Below are 22,500 nucleotides of genomic sequence, written 5' to 3' on the forward strand. Positions count from 1 at the left end.
ACAGAAACTTGTTTATCTGAAAGAAAAACATTAGCGCCACTTTTAACATACCGAGGTATCAAAATTGTAAAAGTCTGTATCACTAATCAGTTACATTAGCGTTGCAAACGCTCGGCACACATGTCTGCATTTATGCTAGGTTCACCTTTGAAAGTGGAACAGTCAACGTGGGCAACCCCGTGCCCTCACACTTAGTTTGTAGAACAGTTTGTAACTACGCACTGACCCCGGAATTAATCGTCCCAATTAAATCCACTGTTCCTCGCAGAGTTAAACAGCAGGGTTAACGACACAACTCACTGCTACCACAGACCTCTTTAGTTGCTCCACTTGCTTCGCATAGTGACGAAAGAACACTCTGGAAGACTTTCAGCCAGTGTATGAACGAAGATGTTCAAAATCCATACAATTAAAGAAATTTAAGGATCGTGACCTGCGGGTGTACTGTCAGGATCTGCTCTGCGAATAAAATATATGATTTTCGCCCTAAGTTGTTTCACTGATAAATTTGAGCTTGATGTTTCTCCCCTGAATAGTTGACCACCCTTGAAGTCCGAAGTTCTACGAAGATAGACCTTTAGGCATTCTACTGGACATAGAGATGCATCTTCATTCAGAGGGCAGATTCTCCAGGGACCCCACCTGTTGGTGGGTAACTCGTTCTTGGCGAGAAACGTAGGATCCGGAAACAGGTTCAGTTCTCCCCCATCCAAGAACTGAACACGACCCTCCTTTCTCGAGAGGGCTACAATTTCACTAACCTGGCCCCAGACGCGAGTGCAAATAGGAAAATAACTTTTTGGGTCAAATCTTTTAATGCACACTCCTCATTGTCCAACAGTGAAGCGAAATGAAGAACTTTATTTAAAGACCATGAAATGGGCTTTGGAGGTGCTGAAGGTCTGAGCCTAGCACAGGCTTTCGGAATTTTATTAAAAATCTCGTTAGCGAGGTCGACCTGGAAGGCATATAAAATGGGTCTTGTCAAAGCAGATTTACACGTTGAAATTGTGTTAGCTGCTAATCCTTGACCATGGAGGTGGATGAAGAAAGATAAGCAGAAGTCCGTCGAGATCTCTTGCGGATTCTTTGCCTTGACAAAGGCCACCCATTTCCTCCAAGATGACTCATATTGCCTTCTAGTAGATTTGCACTTATATTCCTCTAGGAAGTCTATACTGTCTTTCGAAATCCCGAAACGTTTTCTCACCACTAGGGAGAGAAAATCATGAGCTGCAGGGTCTGGGTTTTCTGTGATGAAGCGCAGACAGTCGACTTCTGGACTCGCTGGGTCAGAACTGGATCTGGTAACGGTAGATACTTCAGCCGTAGTTCCAATGCCAGAGGGAACCACACGCTGTTCGGCCACTTGTGAGCCACTACTCCCTTGAAAGATCTCAGTTTGTTGAGGACCCTCAACAGAAGGTTGTGAGCAGGGAACAGGTAAATCCTGGACCATCTGTTCCAGTCGAGGGACATCGCGTCCACTGCTTCCGCCAAGGGGTCCTCGTACGGGGACACGTAAAGGGGTAACCTCTTGTTGTCTTTCGTCGCAAAGAGGTCTATCTGCAGTTCTGGGACTTGACTCAAGATGAAGGAGAATGATCCTGCGCCTAGGGACCATTCCGACTCTATCGGTGTGAACCTGGATAGAGCGTCCGCTGTCACATTGCGGACTCCTTGAAGGTGAACTGCCGACAGGTACCACTTCTTCTTTTCCGCCAGTCGAAAGATGGCCAACATCACCTGGTTGAGTGGTGGTGACCTCGATCCTTGTCGATTCAAGCATCTCACAATCACCTCGCTGTCCAGCACCAACCTTATGTGGATCGAGCGACGCGGGGAGACTTTCTTCAAGGTAAGGAGTACTGCCATAGCTTCCAGAAAGTTTATGTGAATTGTCTTGAATAGATTGGACTAAGTCCCTTGGACCTTCTTCCGATGAGAATGACCTCTCCACCCCTCCTTCGAGGCGTCTGTGTGAATAGTCAACGAGGGGGGAGGTGGCTGAAGAAGTACCGACTTCTTTAGTTGCCTGACTTGGGACCAAGGCCTGAGAAGTGTACGTAGACGAAGCGGAACTGGTCTTATCAGATATCTTCGCGCGTTTGATGCATAACTTCTCCAAACTCCGGTTACATCCTTTAGCTGTGCTCTTAGCACCGGGTCTGTTACCGAAGCAAACTGGAGAAAACCCAGCACTCTCTCCTGTTCGCGTCTTGATATCCTTTCGGAATCCAGAAGTCTCTTGACAGAACCAGCTATCTCCTTCCCCTTCTTCGCCGAGATGGAGAATCGGTGTGACACTAGGTCCCAGTGGATTCCCAACCACTGGAACTTTTGAGATGGAGAAAGTCGAGACTTTTTTCTGATGATCTTGAAGCCTAGATACTCTAGGAACTGGATCACCTGCAGGGAAGCTTGCAAACATTCTGTCTTGGATGCTGCCCACACCAGCCAGTCGTCCAGGTAGGCTACCACCTTGATTCCCTTTAGGCGTAATTGTTTGAGAGCTACGCTCGCAAGCTTCGTCAAGATCCTTGGGGCTATGTTTAGCCCGAATGGCATAGCTCTGAAGGCGTAGAGTCTTCGATGTAGCTTGAACCCTAGGTAGGGGGAGAGATGGCGATTGATTGGAACGTGCCAATAGGCGTCTGACAAATCTATGGAGACGGTAAATGCCCTCTTGGGCAGTAAGGTCCTTATGTGTTGCAGTGTTAGCATCTTGAATATGCAGTTCACTATGAACTTGTTGAGTGGCGACAAGTCCAGAATGACTCTGAGTTTTTCTGAGTCCTTCTTGGGAACACAAAACAGCCTCCCTTGGAATTTGATGGACTTTACCCTTCGGATCACTTTTTTCTCCAACAGTTCTTGAATGTACTCCTCCAGAACGGGGGTGGAGTGTTGGAAAAATCGAGGGCACGGGGGTGGAGTGCTGTACCAGCTCCAACCCAGTCCATTCTTGAGTAGGCTGTGGGCCCAGGGATCGAAGGTCCACCGATCCCGAAAATTCTGAAGTCTCCCTCCTACCGGTATCATCTCACTTTGACTGCTGTCCTGAGGCCTTGCCTCCCTGACCGCGACCACCCCTGAATCCCCTCCCCCTTGAGGGGCGTCTAGACGAGCCTCTGACTGCTCCTCTAGGCCTCGCTCGAAAGGTAGTTGACTGCCCTTCGAACGTTGGGTTAAATGCCGGAGACTGCGTTGACACAGCTTAGGGTACCCACTGGAATGTGGTCGTGGTTTGTGCCACCATCTGGGGCACTGTAGGCATAGGCAATTGCTTTTGCTGCTGCTGTCTGAATGGCTTGGCTGGCCGAGAGGGTAGCCTAGTCTTCTTAGTCTTCCTCTTTGGTTGGGGACCCTCATCCGGGGAAGACTTTCTCTTGAGAGATAGGCCCCACTTCTGGAGAAGGTTTCTATTCTCCGTGGCGGCCTTATCTACAACCTCCTTGACCGCTTCACTAGGGAAGAGGTCTTTGCCCCAAATGTTGGAGGAGATTAGTTTCCTTGGCTCGTGCCTCACCGCAGCCGAGGCGAACACGAACTCCCTACAAGCCCTCCTCGCTTTGACGAAGCTGTAAAGGTCCTTCGTCACTGTGGCCAGATGTGTCTTAGCCACTACCATGAACATCTCATGAACCTTGGGGTCACTTGCCATTGTCTAAAGAGTGGTTTGATGAGACATTGAGGCAGCCAGTCTTTCTTTCGTCTCGAGCTCCCTTCGCAAAAGAAAGTCAGACAGCTTAGGGAGGTTCTCACCGAACTGACGTCCGGCAATATCAGCCTCCAACTTCCCGACTGAGAAGGTAAGATGGACGTCCTTCCAGTCCTTGTGGTCCATGGGTAGGGCCAAAGACAAAGGTTTACACTCCTCCAAGGAGGGGCATGGCTTACCAGCCTCGACTGCTTTCAGCACAGCCGCAAACCCTTTCCGCATAAAGGGGAAGGCTCTAGCAGGAGAGGACACAAAAGAAGGGTGCTTCTTACTCAAAGCAGGTACCTTTGAGTTTGTGAAGCCCCTCTCTTTCATCGAGCACGATAGCAAAGCTTGAGCCTTAGCATGGTCCAAAACTATGACCTCCTTCGGCTCTGTCTCCTCCTTTGAGGCTGGTTCCTTCATTAGACGGACATAACAGTCCGGATACGACCCCTTGCTGGGCCAGAATTCCACCTCCTCAAGGGGAACTGAGCCCAACTTCTCCGAAATGACGATTTTTCCGGTCGTCATAGGCATGTGCTCAGCATACTTCAAAGGGTTAGCATCTGAGCACAAGGGAAGGTCTTTCACGCTGAGCTTCTTCTGGGGCCCACGTGATGCTGCAAGTCTCCCCATCTCCAGCTCCATTGCAGCCGCCTTCTCATTATTCTCCCTCTGCATCTGTTGGATCATTCCAACGATGGAGGAAAGGGTCTTTCCCAGCTCTTCTGGGAGAGAGGACGATGTTGAGCATAGGTTCAGGGGCCTGAACCGGAGTAGCCGACACCTCGTCGACCTCTTCCTCTTCATTGTCTGGAGCCTGCTCTTCATCCTGGTCTTCTGCCAGAAGGTCATCTTCCAGACGCTCGGACACCTCCTACATCCTGTCGTCCAATTGGATGTCCTGCAGGGCGTCCACGACTTCAGCATCCACAGGGATCTGAACTACTGGTATCTCCACTTGAGGCTGGGGAATCACTGCCTCAGCTGACACTCTGGGGAAAAGGTAAGCCCTCATCTTCTCACTTGGAAGATAGGGCCCAGAGGTATTCTTCTGAAAACCCCTTACCCAGGTACGAAGCTTCTCCCTTGCTGCATCCCTTGACTCCGCCGTCTTAGAGGAATCAAAAGCCTCAGCAACCAGGTTTGTGCACACGGTACATACCTGCGGGTCCCAATACCGGAGATCACCTTTGGAGACTGCGCATGCTGCATGCCTCCTACACAAATCATGTCCGCAGAAGTTCTTGCTGCGGACGTTGCAGAAAACGCTTCCACACTTCGGATGGTCCTCCTGTAAAGAGAAGAAATTTCCATGAGTATCAAGTGGACTACGTATCACTGGATATACATAGCTTAGCATAATTAAACCAGAAAGGAAAGACACACAATTGTGTTTCCCGCACAGTCAATTGCTGCAACCTTCCAGATAATAAAATCGTATGGTTAATCTATCCTAGAGCAACCAATGAATAATTTCCAGAGGAAACAGGTGTAGCTCACACCCAAAAGATGATTTTAAAATGCCGGATAGTAGACAAGAAAGAACTCACTTTCTTTATCTGTAAGGCTACACCAAAGGGCTGTGCAAGATAACACAAAAGTGTTAGAAAACAGTGTTGTAACAAATACTATACTAAAGTTTTCTCCCTACAGTATATACTATACTGAAAAATACTGGCTACAGTATAGAAGGTAATGTGCTGTCCGGCACACATCTTAACTAGTTCTAAAGTATACTACTTAAGAGCTATAAGGCGGCAGAACGCTGGTTCAAATGCATGTGCCGGCCGGCAATGTCTGCCGGCCGGCAACTACACAAGGTAGCACCCGGCTGCCGGCCACCAATCGTAGCGACCAACAGACAATGGTGTGATAATAGCCGGCCGGCAAAGGTATACAACCGATGCCGGCCGGCAGCAAAAGAACCAGAGAACTCCGACTGCCCGGCTGCCGGCCACTCAGGCCGGCAGTCGGCTAGGGTACAACACTAGAAGAAAACAGAATGGATGCCGGGATAAGAGACTGTACTACCTCATAGCCCGGCAACCCGAAAGAGTGCACATAAGGAAGGGGAGAATATAACTTCAGGCTTCCTGACCAATGCCATCTGGCTCTACAGACAAACATGGATGAGAGACCAAGAGAGGTCCGGGCAGCACTCAAAGCAGAAGACCCATGCCGGCCGTCACGCACTGCCGGCCGGCAAGGGACTGAGTCAACCCCACCTCCTAACCTATGCTAGGTACAGATGTAGAATGACGGACAGGAATGCAATGGCTAGGCCATTACAAAGGAAAGAGGGGGAAAGGGCGAAGAGGGTCCTACCAACCTTGCTTTAGTAATGAATCACCCGCAGCCAAGAAAACTCATCTTAGCCTAGGGGAGATCCGAGGAGGGAGGCCAGCAATACTTGCCAACCCCTACGGAACCAAAGCAAGGAAGGCGTTGCTATTCACAGAAAAAAGGATCTTATCCTCGACACCGAGAACAGCAACACTGGACTAGTCTGCTAGATCACAAGAAGAAGAAATCATCTCGTACAGAAACCTTCGAAAGTGACCTAAGGAGGCTAAGCCTCCTATGTCTGTTGTCAGTCTAGCAAGGGAATCTCAACCACAAGCTAGACATAAACAGACTCAGACTAAGAACTCTGATGTTCGGCCCCCTCACTGAAGCCAGACTTACTGGAAACAGGAAGGAACAGAATCACCCTAATATATTTGTATCTAAAGTCAATTCAGATAAACCACTAGGGTTAAGCCCAAGGCTTAAACAGAGGGAAAGGGATTGCACACCTTCTCCGAAGAGAAGAGAGCAACCGGGGAGTGTGAGAAAGTATACTAAGGCCCCATAGACAACTTAGCCTAGGCGCCAAGAGAATCGATTACCTAAATCACCGAAACTCACTCGTATACTATCTTGGAAGAAAATCAACATAATCTTAAATGTATAAAACTGCCTAAAGCTTCAATAAAATTTTAAAACACTCGGAAATCTGAATATCATGCAGGAAAGTACTAGGGCCAAACGACTAGGCTACAAGGTCTAGCGTAGGCCAGAATCGGCGAATCCTTCGCCAAGACAAACAATACTAAAAGCATCATATAAAGAAATCCTATGTAACGCTAAACAGCTAAAATTATTAAAGCGAAACAGCCGGGAACGTCGCTCTGGCTAACTAAATAACTCATACCTAGCGAGCGACAGCGTCCAGGACGCCTCCGGTAGGCAACAGCTCTTGTAACAACGATATCACTATCAATCACTTTTAAAATTACCAAGAGCCTACATTTATACATAAAAGAAATAATACTCAACTTATCAGAAGCAGAAGAAGTTGGAGAAAGCATTATTAGTTGATTAAATCCAAGAATTGCGAGAAACGCAGGGAAAAAAACACCGAGTTGTTGAGCTACGCAAAAAGGAATACAGATGGCGCCGTGAGCGGCGCAATGCACGCTTACGAAACGGGAGAGGAGAGATACCTTGCGAGCGGCTCTCCTTTTTCTTTCTCGTTTTCGTTTTCTTGCCAAATGACCCCTTCGAAGTGTTAACTCTGTTCGGGGTGCATATTGCCATGTGGCATGTCAAGAATACGTCCTCTGATATTTCGCGATATCCCTGGTTCTGTTATTAGGGATATTCGCTCCAGGAGTTGGAATTCTGAGTACCTTAAGGTAAATTCTCTGGGAATATCGCCGTAGTTATATATACCCAAGGAAGCTACCCTTTAGGAACTTCCATCAGGACGACATGGCTTGAGCCAAAATATATATATATATATATAAATATATATATATATATATATATATATATATACGACAATAACTAATTCTGCCGTTTAAAGTACACTGCAGGAAAAAGCCTTCCGACATGTACTTATTTATGTCGGGGGTTGGCCAATTAATCACCACGCTGGCCATTTCTTTTGGTGATAGCAGTAGAGTATAGTGTGATCGCTCACAGCAAACCAAGCAATACTCAAACCCTTTCACCATGTTAAGGTATATATGTATGTATGTATATATATACATATATATATATATATATATACATATATATATATATATATATATACTGTATATATGTATATATATATATATATATATACTGTATATATGTATATATATACATATATACAGTATATATATATATATATATATATCTCCCGTATATATATATATATATATACACACATATATATATATATATATATAAATATATATATATATATACAAATATTTCATAGCCTGTTTAGTATAATTATTGTAAAAAATAAATTTAGAGGCTTTTAACACCTACTATAATTATTCCCAGTTTCCCTTTTCCCATATTACTGGCCAGCCTCCCCATGGCTTATCTTAATAGTAGTATTTCGACCCTGAATAACCTTCTTCGTCCCAGCTCTTCACCGCGTAGCCCATATATCAATCAATGAAATAATTCGGAAATTTTGGGGCTGGCCTCTCATGTTATGTAAATAATCAACGAAGGTAATCATATCAAATATATTGTTATAGGAAATTAAATGCTAAACAAATTAAAAAAAAAAAACATTACATACAATTACAGGGAAAAAAACATTTATTTCAGCATTCTTAAAACCTAAGTACTTAAGCCTTTGTTGATATGACCTAAAAGAATAATCCTTTGTAGCATTTCAAACAGAAGTCCCAGAAGGGATATACCTGATAATAGGATAATTGAAGAACACATTTCAAAGTCACATTGGATCTAAGATGTCCCGGAGGCAGACATGTTATTATCAAATGAATTGTTTGGTATTTGAAAATACTGCTTCTAGACAAACAACACGACATAATATCTTTATTTTAAAAGAAAAAAAGGAAAAGACTTACACTTAAAGTCTTTCAGTCAATAACAATCTCTCTCTCTCTCTCTCTCTCTCTCTCTCTCTCTCTCTCAGAAATAAATATGAAGGCAAAAGAGCAAATATAATAGAAAAGTTTGGTTTTTTCATGGCAGAATTCCTAGAAATGAAGAAAAGAACATCATATCAGAACAGGAAGGAAGTATGGAAAAATCCATATTACCAATATTAAATAATGGGGATGAAACACAAACCATAATAGTGGTGAATGCACAGGGTTTATTCACTGGTAACTCTTAAAGGAAAATAGAGTTCTTAGAAGAACTAACCCAAATTGAACAAATAGATATATTAAATATAAGTGAAACATGGTATTCCCAAGATAAAGGGTTTCCAAACATATAGATCAGACAGAAATTTTTGAAAGACAATTACACTGGAAACACCAAGATATAGCTAAGAAACCTCTTGATTATTTTCAAAGAATGTAGGAAAATATACAAAAACAAGTAAGTGCTTTTAAAAAATGGTTGTTGAAGATATTATTATCATAGGCCTCCTATCCCACTGCACTTCGACAGCGCTTACAGTCACTGACATATTTTTTTTTTTTTGCTGTTATCACACAAAGGAAGAAGATCCCACGCATATGCCATGGCTAATTGAGCAATTTTCAACAAACATTAAAAATAATATTAAACGTTCCAGCGTGAATGATACAGAAACCTCATCCATCTATCATGCGACGATAGTTTCAAAGCTAAATTCCAGTCATCTTTTTCAAGACCTCATTTCAAGTCTCCTTAAAAAGTTAATACCCTTTAAATTGATAAATCAATGGAAATTTTGATTAAATTTTCAGCAACATATTTGTTTGAAGAGACATTTTTATCTGACGGTGATTAAGACTAGCTACCGGTTTTGGATTTAAATAAAATCAGCTCTTCGTCTTACAGTAACGTCATTGGAGCCGAATAAAAAAAGAGAGAGAAAGAAAAAAAACCTTTCGCAATTAAGCAAGAGCAAATATATATAAAAGTGTGTAAAGCTTAAATAAACTTAAACTTTTTTTTCTGTAATTAAACTTGAACTTTGTTATATTAAGTACTTGCATTTTTGTTGTTATATAAATGTATTTACGTTCGTTTTAAAATATATTAGTGGTCCGCCCAATTTCAAAATGTACATTTAGTGGGCCATGAAGCTTGGAAGCTTAGCCAACTGTGCCGAATATGTGAAACAAAGGGAAAAGTAAAGAAAAGTTGGGAAATGATTAAAAACGCTAAAATTATGGACCACCTTGTCCAGTGAAACCAATTATACTGCATTGTTCTTATGTGAAATACTACAATATATATGCTTGCTCACTACCAATGATGTACCACATAAAATACATCAGCAGCAATGATAAATTTTCTCTTTAAAAAACAAAGTCATACGACATTCGAGGAACGATGAGGAAATTCCAGTGAGAAAATAATGATGGTAGGTAACTTATAAGATGTGGATAGATTTACATAAAAGAGGAATAAAACCATATCTTTTGACGTATATAAAATGGATTATATGGAGTATTTGAGAATTATGTATAAATTTCAACTATGAGATCATACTAAACGAACTATTTGAACACCGAAAAATATCCATTGTTACATAAAAGAATTCTGATAATTTTTGAAACAAAACCAATTTTGAATGAAATATTCCTGGACTGCCTGTAATGCATTCAATGAACATACATAGACACGCAACTCTCTCTCTCTCTCTCTCTCTCTCTCTCTCTATATATATATATATATATATATACATATATATATATATATATATAATGGATGACATGGCTCTCTCACCCAAAAATAGATTTTTCTTATATCAAAATCCGTTATATATATATATATATATATAGAACACCGAGACAATCTTTTGACAACATAAGAAATACAAGAAAAATGAAGGGAAAAAAAATTAACACCGACAAACATGTAGGCGTCATAGATCTCTCATATGAGTTCTGGGAATCCATCGCGTTTTATTCGTGTTTTCCTCTTCGAGGTCAACCTTCTGATGTGACTGATTTATATCGTCGTTCCCGTGGAAATATGCTCGAAGGTAAATTCAATGTTTTCATTTTGAGCCGTCGAAAAAGCAAAAAATATCTGCTGTTGAATTGACTAAATAAATTGAAGGTTTTTATGTTATAGTTACGCGGCCTGCCTTCTAAAGGGAACGCAAACAGTGGTTATTTCATTTATTCTTCTTTTACTTGATAAGCTTTTTTAAGATATAACGCTCTCAACTGTAGCTGAATTTTTTTTAATGAGGCGTATTTGCACTGACTCTCAGCGGTGCTCTTTTAGTTCGAAAAAGTTTCTTACTTTTGGATTGGTTAGAATTATCTAATCCAACCAATCAGCGTTCAGGAAACTGTTCCGAGTTAAAAGGGCACCCCTGCGAGTCGGTGCAAATCTGCCTCACTAACAAGCATTGACTATAGACTGCCTAAGATTAAGTTTCGCGTTTTTTAAGGTGCAATCAGATGAATCTCGTTGTTTACCTATTCAGTGAATTATGTACAATTGGACGCACGAGTCCCTGGCGCAACTCCGAACACAAAATACCGCCTGCCACACCCTTACTTCGCGGTGAGTAGCCATGCAGACATTGTAGGGAGATATGGCAATCATATCACTGCCTGACTATATGATCATAAGAACTCAATATGTATGTTCTTTGTCCATCCGTCACTCTGTATTTAAGTCCGTCGTCACAAGTGCATTGCAGTCTAGATTTTTTATTTATTTCAGACTTCCCTTTTTTACATGTAAATACTTAAATATCCTATAAATAACACGTAATTGAGCTTTTCCAAAAACTTCTCTCACAGATCAATATATATATATATATATATATATATATATCAATATATATATATATATATATATACATGTAAATGGATTAATATTCATGACCACACGTAGAATTTTGTGTTTTTTTAATTAAATTCTTTCGAGCGATGTCATTTATTACTTCATATAAAAACACTTCATTAATCAATAATTGTAAAACCTTTATACATTAACGCGTGTGGTTTCAAAATTATTTAGATATGTGAAGCGGACAAAAGATAGTTTCGAGTAATGGTGCTTCAAAGTTTTCAGTAAAATGCGGGATTTTTTTTGACAGGATACTTTGGTTATTGACGCTATGATTGGTCTTCTTCTTGCAGGTGACTTTTTAGACAGTTATATACCGATATTAAATTTAATTTGTCTTTGCTTAATGTAATTAATAGAAATGATTACAATTTACTTACGTTGATATCAAGTTGTGTTGATATCGTCAGCGTCTCTCTCTCTCTCTCTCTCTCTCTCTCTCTCTCTCTCTCTCTTTGCCTTTATCGGCTTTTATAGCCTCAGTTCTGGGGTGTTATTACAATGTCAAATAATTGAAAACTAGTTTTATTTGACCAGCAATAGTTGCTTTCCCTAATCTACTGGTGGTGTGTATCACAGCCTTGAGTGAGCAAAGGGGGTGAAAAGATGCCAGATATCACTAGATTTTCATATATATGAAAAAAAAAGCGGAAATAAGCAGTATTTCAAATCACAAAAGTCTTATTTTCGCGCTCGACCCTTTAAATAGCTTACACCACGGTTACACCCAGGATTAATAGACATTTAATCCTGGTTACACCGATATCCCTTTAAAGCTCCGTGATCACCGAAAATGTCCAAGCAAACTTTTCGCTGTATGCTTGGATAGCTATAGAATATAAATACATCATACATATACCAAGGCACTTCCCCTAATTTTGGGGGTTAGCCGACATCAACAAATGAAACCAAAACCAAAAAGGGGACATCTACTCTCTACGTTCCTCCCAGCCTAACAAGGGATTCAACCGAGTTCAGCTGGTACTACTGGGTGCCACAGCCCACCCTCCCACATTATCCACCACAGATGAAGCTTCATAATGCTGAATCCCCTACTGCTGCTACCTCCGCGGTCATCTAAGGCATCGGAGGCAGCAGCAGGGCCTACCATAACTGCGTCACAATCACTCGCCATTCATTCCTATTTCTATCACGCTCTCTTGCCTCTCTCACATCTATCCTCCTATCACCCAGAGCTTCCTTCACTCCATCCATCCACCCAAACCTTGGCCTTCCTCTTGTACTTCTCCCATCAACTCTTGCATTCATCACCTTCTTTAGCAAACAGCCAGTTTCCATTCTCTCAACATGGCCAAACCACCTCAACACATTCATATCCACTCTAGCTGCTAACTCATTTCTTACACCCGTTCTCACTCTCACCACTTCCTTCCTAGCGATATCTACTCGAGATACACCAGCCATACTCCTTAGACACTTCATCTCAAACACATTCAATTTCTGTCTCTCCATCACTTTCATTCCTCAATCCATACATCACAGTTGGTACAACCACTTTCTCATATAAAGCTCTCTTTACATTCATGCCCAACCCTCTATTTTTACTACTCCCTTAACTGCCCCCAACACTTTGCAACCTTCATTCACTCTCTGACGTACATCTGCTTCCACTCCACCATTTGCTGCAACAACAGACCCCAATTATTTAAACTGATTCACCTCCTCAAGTAGCTCTCCATTCAACATGACATTCAACCTTGCACCACCTTCCCTTCTCGTACATCTCATAACCTTACTCTTACCCACATTAACTCTCAACTTCCTTCTCTCACACACTCTTCCAAATTCTGTCATTAATCGGCCAAGCTTCTCTTCTGTGTCTGCAACCAGTACAGTATTATCCGCAAACAACAACTGATTTACCTTCCACTCATGGTCATTCTCGTCTACCAGTTTTAATCCTTGTCCAAGTACTCAAGCATTCACCTCTCTCACCACTCCATCAACATACAAGTTAAACAACCACGGTGACATCACACATCCCTGTCTCAGCCCCACTCTCACCGGAAACCAATCACTCACTTCATTTCCTATCCTAACACATGCTTTACTACCTTTGTAGAAACATTTCACTGCTTGCAACAACCTTCCACCAATTTCATATAACCTCATCACATTCCACATTCCTATCAACTCTATCATACGCTTTCTCCTGATCCATAAACGCAACATACACCTCCTTACCTTTTGCTAAATATTTCTCGCATATCTGCCTAACTGTAAAAATGTGATTCATACAATCCTTACCTCTTCTAAAACCACCCTGTATTTCTAAGATTGCATCCTCTGTTTTATCCTTGATCCTATTAATCATTACTCTACCTTACACTTTTCCAACTACGCTTAACAAACTAATACCTTTTGAATTACAACACTTACCCTTATTTAGTGCTACAATACATGCACAAACCCAATCTACTGGTACCATTGACAACACAAAACACATATTAAACAATCTCTCCAACCATTCAAGTACAGTCACACCCCCTTCCTTCAACATCTCAGCTCTCACACCATCCATACCAGACGCTTTTCCTACTCTCGTTTCATCTAGTGCTCTCCTCACTTCATCTATTGTAATCTCTCTCTCATTCTCATCTCCCATCACTGGCACCTCAACACCTGCAACAGCAATTATATCGGCCTCCCTATTATCCTCAACATTCAGTAAACTTTCAAAATATTCCTCCCATCTTTTCCTTGCCTCCTCTCCTTTTAACAACCTTCCATTTCCATCTTTCACTGTCTCTTCAATTCAATCCTTACTCTCTTCACTTCTTTCCAAAACTTCTTCTTATTCTCTTCATATGAATGACCTAATCCCTGACCCCACCTCAGGTCAGCTGCCCTCTTTATCTCATGTACCTTGCGCTTTACTTCCACATTTTTCTTTCTATATTTTTCATACTTCTCTATACTATTACTCTGCAGCCATTCTTCAAAAGCCCTCTTTTTCTCTTCCACTTTTACCTTCACTCCTTCATTCACTGCCCTTCCTCATGTTGCCTCCAACAACCTTCTTGCCACACACATCACTTGCAATCCCAACAAAGTTTTCTTTTACTAACTTCCATTCCTCCTCTAAATTGCCAGTTTCTCTTACTTTCACTTCGTCATATATCATTTTCAACCTTTCCTTATATTTACTTTTTACTCCCGGTTTTATTAGCTCTTCAAACCTCTCTAGCTCCCTTTTACATCCACCAACTCTATTCCTCCACTTTTGATACAACTAATTTTCCTTCCACCAAAAAATGATCAGACATACCGTTAGCCATACCCCTAAACACGTGCACGTCTTTCAATCGTCCATACATTCTTTTAGTTATCAACACATAATCCATTAATGCCCTTTCTACTACTCTTCCATTTGCCACTCTTACCCGTGTATACTTATTTTTATCTTTCTTTTTGAAAAAGCTATTACTTATCACCATCTTTTGTTCAACACACATATCTACCAGTCTCTCACCACTCTCATTTTCACCTGGTACGCCATAGTTCCCAATGACACCTTCTACCTCTCCAGCGCCCACTCTAGCATTTAAGTCACCCATGACAACTACATAATTCCTTCTACCCAATCCTTCTACACACCTAGTTAATTCATTCCAGAACTCATTCCGCTCTTCTTCACTTTTCTCACTACCTGGCCCATATGCACTGACAAACGCCCAACATTCCCTACCCAACCTAACCCATACCCACATTAACCTAGATGATATCTCCTTCCATTTCACTACTTTACCTGTCATCCATTCACTCAGCAATAAAGCCAAACCTTCTCTCGCTCTTCCCCTTTCAATCCCAGACACTCTACCAGACATTTCACCAAACATCACTTCACCCTTTCCTTTTATCTTCGTCTCACACAAGGCCAATACACCCATCCTTCTATTCCTAAACATACTTCCAATTTCACATCTTTTACTCTGTATCGTACTACATCCACGCACAATCAAACACCCCAAAACTAGAGTGCGGGGAGCAGTCACTCTCCACCGAGCTCCATCTCTTTGTCGATGTCTCACAGGATGTAGATACAGGAGACAGGGTTCCCAGCCCCTTCGTCCAGTCCCTTTTAGTCGCCTCTTACGACACGACACGCATAAAAAACTCAAATTGAATTTTTCGGAAAAATGAAAGGTTCCCAGGGGGTGATCCGGGCCTAAAGGGAAGGGCATCAGACAATCAGTCTTCTCCCTATGTCCTTCGTATCGAGTAGCATCTTCAAGAGGAATGTATAGCCTAAGTGTGTATTTGGCCGGAATATATCACTTGCCTGATAGTGAAAATGAAAACCAATATTGATTGTGAAGTTCCCTATTTAACTCGTGTAATATCAATGTATATGGAGAGCCTCTGACTTATGATATCAAATAAGAATCTGCCTTTGGATTGTCAGCATTGAAAATGTAGCAAATGGGGATGAGTAAAAGTGGTATGAGCCGGGACTTGCATGCAAACATTCTTCGATTTGATACCGTTAGAAAATGGCCACTAAACGAATTAGAGGAAATGAAAAAGTCCACTTGTGTTCCTTCTGAATTGAACATCGCAAATTTATTCTCTGCATAGAATCGTTCAAACCATCTTGAATAAGTAATACTTTGTTTACAAGACTTTGAAACAAGACATTTAAACTTTTGTATCCAACAACGAGGACAGAGAGAGAGAGAGAGAGAGAGAGAGAGAGAGAGAGAGAGAGAGAGAGAGAGAGAGAGAGAGAGAGAGAGAGAGATGTATATAAACGAGTCCGAGCTCGGAGAGAGAAAAGGTGGGATTGACCTAAGACGAAAACAGACGAGGGGGAAACATTATGGTAAAAGATTACGCAAAATAAACAAGGAAATCCCATGTTGGACAGTTGGAAAAGAACGTCTGAAAGATCCTGTTTTAGAAGAAGGAAAACTGTCGGAGATAGGACAGTAAATTTAGTGGCAAATAAGCAATGTCAGATGTAGAAAGAAACGCTTTTTTTCAAAGTATTATTTTTATTATTATTATTATTATTATTATTATTATTATTATTATTATTATTATTATTATTATTATTATTATTATTATTATTATTATTATGTGCTAAGCTACAATCTTAGTTGGAAAAACAGGATGCTATAACCCCATTTGCTGTTGTTTTTCATTATCATTGCTAGGTAAGCTACAACCCTAGTTGCAAAAGCAATGGCTCCAACAGGAAAAAAAGCCCAAAGGGAAAGGAAATAAATAAACTATGAGAAGTAAGGAAAAAAGAATATCTTAAGATCAGTAACAACGTTAAAATAGATCCGTCACATATAAACTATGAAGAGACTTATGTCAGCGTGTACAACATAAAAACATTCGCTGTATGTTTGAATTTCAGAAGTTCCACCAATTCAACTGTTGCATTAGGAAGATCCTTCCACAATCTGGTCACAACTGGAATAAAACTTCTGGAATACTGTGTAGTCAATACTACACAATATGATGGAAAAGGCAAGATTGTCTTCAGGCACCGAAAAGAATAAAATGTTAATTTTTCTGGTGTAAGGAAAATGGTGCCATATAATGATGGAAATTTAAAGAGAATGCGTCATTTCTATCATAACTTGAATTCAAGGAGAAGATTTATTAAACATGTAAAGGGATATTTTGAAATTACTTATATATGACTTTTAATTAGATATATAAAGACCCACATTTAATGCAGGAATGATTTTCTAACGGATAATATTCAGTTGTATTTGAAATCTATAAAGAATGATATAATTGAACTAACGATATTTATTTTACATAAACTTCATCTAAGAAGGAAATGGTACTACACAGAATTGGAGTTTCCACAGTATTTCAGTTTACATCATTAGGTATGCGATGTATTTTTTTTTTTTTACATGGTTTTTGTATTAAATGAATTTTTTTGTAAAAGAGGAACGTATTACAACATAATCATTATTCTGTTCAGTTTCCCCCTAAGCCGGAATGATTATAACGTATATAAGTATATCAATGTTAAAGTTGTCTATAAAAATATCATTTACATACAGTTTATGTATCAACAAGATATCGACATTGTTTTTCTTATTACTTTCATATTACCTCCAAAATTTGACACAACTGATTGACGTCATTCATCATTATCAACAATCAAACGAAATAATTTTTCAGATAAAGATAGACAATTTGTCTTTTAGGTTATGACTAGCTTGATTAATTAGTGGTTCTAAGAAAGAGAAATTGTTAAAGGAGATCTATTCGATGGAATACTCCTAAAATTCTAGATATCTCCCAAATGATGTGGAAGGTTTTTAAATGTTTAAGTTGACTTCAAATTGAAATATGATAAATGGTTTATTTGGCGTATGGTATTTGAATTCCTACCCATTTCCACATGATTTGACCATTTTAATTGGTCCTTTACCGGTAGAATTATCTGAACAAAATTGTATTCAGTGGCTATAATAATGAGGATATAATTTATACTTCACTGATAAGAAGATTCCGTAAAAAAAAAAAAAAAAAAAAACATTAAAAATCCTGGAATAAATGTTGCCAGGCATTTACCGTTTTTAAAAACAGATATATTGACGTTAAGGAGTGATATTACGTTCACCTACCCTTAAAAGATAATAACAAGGTAGGGTAAAAATTACGGTCGTCTGTATTTTACTGAAATACGGCTGAGAACAGCATAGTTTTACGGAGAATTCACGATTAAAATTACCGTTCTTTTTTTTTCTAACAGTGTAATTTAATTCCACTTGATTCAGAAAAAAAAAGGGTTTAGGAAGAACCCTTCAAAAAAAATGTCAGACGAGAGTTTGTGGAAAATATTTTCTATTTATTTATTGATTGTCCTTCAGATGTTGAATCAAGCTTGTATGCTTGAGGCAAAATGGCTTTAGATGCTCGGAATTTAGTTTTCAATCTAGATAATATATATGGCCATGCATTAGAAAGGCAGAAACTCAAGTTTGTTTTGATAATTATGTGAAGATATAAAACGTTCAAGATAGAAAATATCAAATAAATAAGTATTTTATATATATAAATATATATATATATATATACATTTATATATATATATATATATATATATATATATATATATATATATATATATATATATATATATATATATGTATATATATATACACACATTCGAGTTCCAATATATCTATCATGTTTTTACGTTGATATGGGACGAAAATGTCATTTTGTCCATAATATGATGAACCGCATTTACCCAACGATGTACTTCTGCCTGAGGATGAATTATGATTCAATCAAGCAGATCTCGTATATCATTGTGCTCTCTGACTCCAGCCTTGATAGATTCTCTCTCTCTCTCTCTCTCTCTCTCTCTCTCTCTCTCTCTCTCTCTCTCTCTCTCTCTCTCTCTCTCTCTCTTCATCACCTAAAAATGTATTTGTTTTTTTTTTCCAGCGCGAAAGGAAAATGTAATACAGTAAAGGGAAATCCTCTTTTTTTACATACAAATCCTTAAATAGAATTGAAAAAAAAAGTCAGATGGGAAATTTGAATGACAAAGCTGGGTGGAAGTCCCCACTTGCATTTATAAACTTAACGTTGCGACACGAGTAAATTCTTCTTGTTTGAAATTTTTACTCAAAATTGGTTCTTTTGAATTTGTTTTGACACAACTTCATGTTCTTCTGTTTATAACATGGTTTTCAAGGAGACATTGAGAAAAGAGTAAAAAGTACTGCAGTACCGGTAATATGCCATATACCATTACACCCCTATGTATGGCCAATATCAAAAGAATGGCCGAACAAGTGATAAACTGGATAAAGGCTGGGAAGGAAGGAAAAGAGGAAAGGACTGAAATTGCGGGGGGGTATATAATAGGGACGAGAGAAAGGAAATAACAAGGAAAGATAGAACTCAAAAACAATATATGTTTGTTCAATTATATCAGGTGTAAGAATTCGATGAGGCTCAAAGTTAGAAGCAGGAAGACAAGAATGGAAATGTGATGGGAGCCGGGGAAGGTATTGATAGGAGAGATCCCGAACAAATGTAGTTAACTTTATTTAGTGACAACACAGGTATTTATAGGCACCAGGGGTGACAATGTCATGTTTAAGGTCAACGGGCTTTTTCCAATCCGTTAAGGTTGACAGTGGCACCAAAATAGATGAAACAACAAGGGAATGATACTAGAGTTGAAAATAGCTTGTTTTATTCAACAACTTTTTGGCATGGAGTCCGATGACGCTTGCAGCGTCGAAGAAAATGTAGATAGTGCATCTTTCTTTATCTTTTTTGGCATTCCTTGCTGCATATGCATTACATGGATTTCCCCTTAAGCAGACTTGCATTTGAAAGAGGATGACTTGGCCTAGAGAGCTGTACTATTGACAAGTCGTCCTGAAGGAAATCCGCAGGTTTAGGCGGTCAATGGCGATCCAATTGTCCTTGAAACAAACGTCAAGGAGGAAAGCTTTCATAATACAACATATGGCAAGGAATGGACCCATAAATGGGGTCCTAAGCGGTGGCTTACAAGCACCAGTGTGCACATAGATGTGTGTTGTGATGTTTAGGCCTTTTTGTATGTGCTGTTTTGCTTGTAAGTCTGACAGTAGAGGTTAAATTTCACCAGAACAGGTAGTAAACTCTGGGGATCCTCCGAGGAGGTGGAAGGCATAAAAACAATCTGCAGGGACTAGCAACTAGTCACAGTATACAATCTCAGTGACTGAGACATACATGGTGTCCTTGGGTGTGGTCCTTAGTCTGAGAAGGACCTAGGGAAGTTGTGGAAACCAACTGGAGTCATTGCAGCAGGACATCAAAGTTAATTTCAGTGTACGATAGAAACATTTCTACATTCTGTTAACTGCAAATTAGTAAGCAGTAGCCGGATTTAGGGTAATGCTGAGAACATGTCCTAATGATGCCCACGATTGAGAGGTGAAAGTGGTACTCTTATTAGAAGTAATATGGATTGGGATGCAAGATCTTGCTATTCAAAATGAATAGCTGGATCTGGCATCTCAGACCAAATTAAAATCAGAAAAACAGAGATTTGATAAATTAATATGAACAATGTTACATAGATAAGTGACAGCTGAACTCAATAATGTTGTAAAATATCCATGTAATTGGCGAAGTTGGTAATTGAAAAACAGTGTAATCAAGTGTAATGAAGAGAAAGTATTGATTATACCAACAACCTATTATATTAGGGCCAAAGGGGGAAATGAATATAAGTACAGGAAGTAAATAGGAAAAAATAACAATAAATAGATTGATTGGATATTATGTCTTCAAACGATCTTTGTAACTAACGCCGATGATAGAAGTAAGAAATGCTGAGAAAAAAAAGATGGTAACGGAAGATGGATGAGGTTAGGAATAGAAAAGAGAAACTACATTACTCCGCAATGAGTGTTTGTAGAGGGCGTTGCCAAATGACACGCCCTACACAGAGCCGCACGGAGTAATTTCATGTAGGTCCTTTGGAGTCTGAATGTCAATAACCTTAGGCTCTGTTATTACGCGAGTCTGTAAGAATTCACCTTTGCTTCGCTTTTATATTCCTGTTGTGTTACTGGTCTGTTTTATGTTCGAGGTGCGACATTTGTTTTTAATTTGATTCTCTCTTTCTCTCTCTCTCTCTCTCTCTCTCTCTCTCTCTCTCTCTCTCTCTCTCTCTCTCTCTCTCTCTTCTCCACAACGATGCTTTCGATAGCATATCTGCTTGGAAATCGCGTTTGAATCCGGAAAACTCAGAATGCCTCTGTTCTGAGCAAAAAATTAGGTCCCTAGCTGTTATCCGAATGTTGTGGGTTGCAGTTAGGAATGAGAGAGACAGAGATAAAGAGGGAAGAAAACAAACGTGAGTGTCTATCCGTCATAACACTTTTATATCATCGTAACTGGAGGGCCTCGATGAAGTAATCGTCATCCTACGAGGGTGAAATCATCCAGAAGATATTCAGAGGAAAGAATGTCCAATAATAAGGCAAAAATAAGATCCTCAAATAAAATTCATGGATTTCGAAACGGGATAATATTAACCACACTCGTATATCCCGAGAGTAACCTCAGGCACACTATTCTATGTTTTCGTATTTCTTTTCCTCATTGGGCTTTTTTTCCTATAGGAGCTTATGGCATCCTGCCTTTCCAGTTAGGGTTGTAGCATAGCTAATAACAATAACAACAAGGATGATTATAATTTACTTTCCCACTAGTTACAACATGGGACTCATTAGTGAATTTGGTATCAGTTCATTAAAGTTAGTGTGTCTTCCGTTTTTTATTTTATTTTATTATTATTTATTTATTTTTTTTTTTTTTTTTTGTAAGCGGGTCGCTCTAGGGCATCTGTCCTTCTGCTTCTGAGTCAATGACAAGATGATTATTCTCCACATATACAGATTTTTACCACGCACACTTGCATTCGCTGTTTCTTATACCATTTGACAGGGAGCCTATTTTTCCTTCCCATCACAAAAGAATCATCTTGATTACGCCGCGTTAATGAAATCTTTCAACCAAGGCATCAGGTTCATTTTCTATTTTCATTGCAGCTTTTAAACGAAAAAATTCCATGCATACATCAGAGTGCTCCTGGCATGACACTTGGTCCCATTTGCATTTATATAACTGTTGAATTAAAATTCATTTTCTATCCTGCATTCGCAGGTGGCCATCGAACCTTGCTCTCAATAATGATTTCAACCTTTTTCTCTCATTTCATTGACAAAAGAAACCCTTGGGAAATTCATTCAGAAAAAAAAATTGTTAAAGGGAGAGCATAATTCTCTGTAGTAATAATATAATTACAAAATTAGTAACTTTTGAGGCCTTTGACCGGTAAACTACTATCTATTTCAGGAAGCCCACCCTCCCCCATAAAGTCTACGTATGTTCTGAGCATTATTTTGTTGCATAAGTTATCATTTAATTTGAGAAATGTTAATCTGTTTACCTAAATAATCATTCCACTTATCAAACATCTATTTGTTATTCTGAATTTGATTCATCCAATA

Source organism: Palaemon carinicauda, chromosome 22, assembly GCF_036898095.1.
Source record: "Palaemon carinicauda isolate YSFRI2023 chromosome 22, ASM3689809v2, whole genome shotgun sequence".
Lineage (NCBI taxonomy): Eukaryota > Metazoa > Arthropoda > Malacostraca > Decapoda > Palaemonidae > Palaemon > Palaemon carinicauda.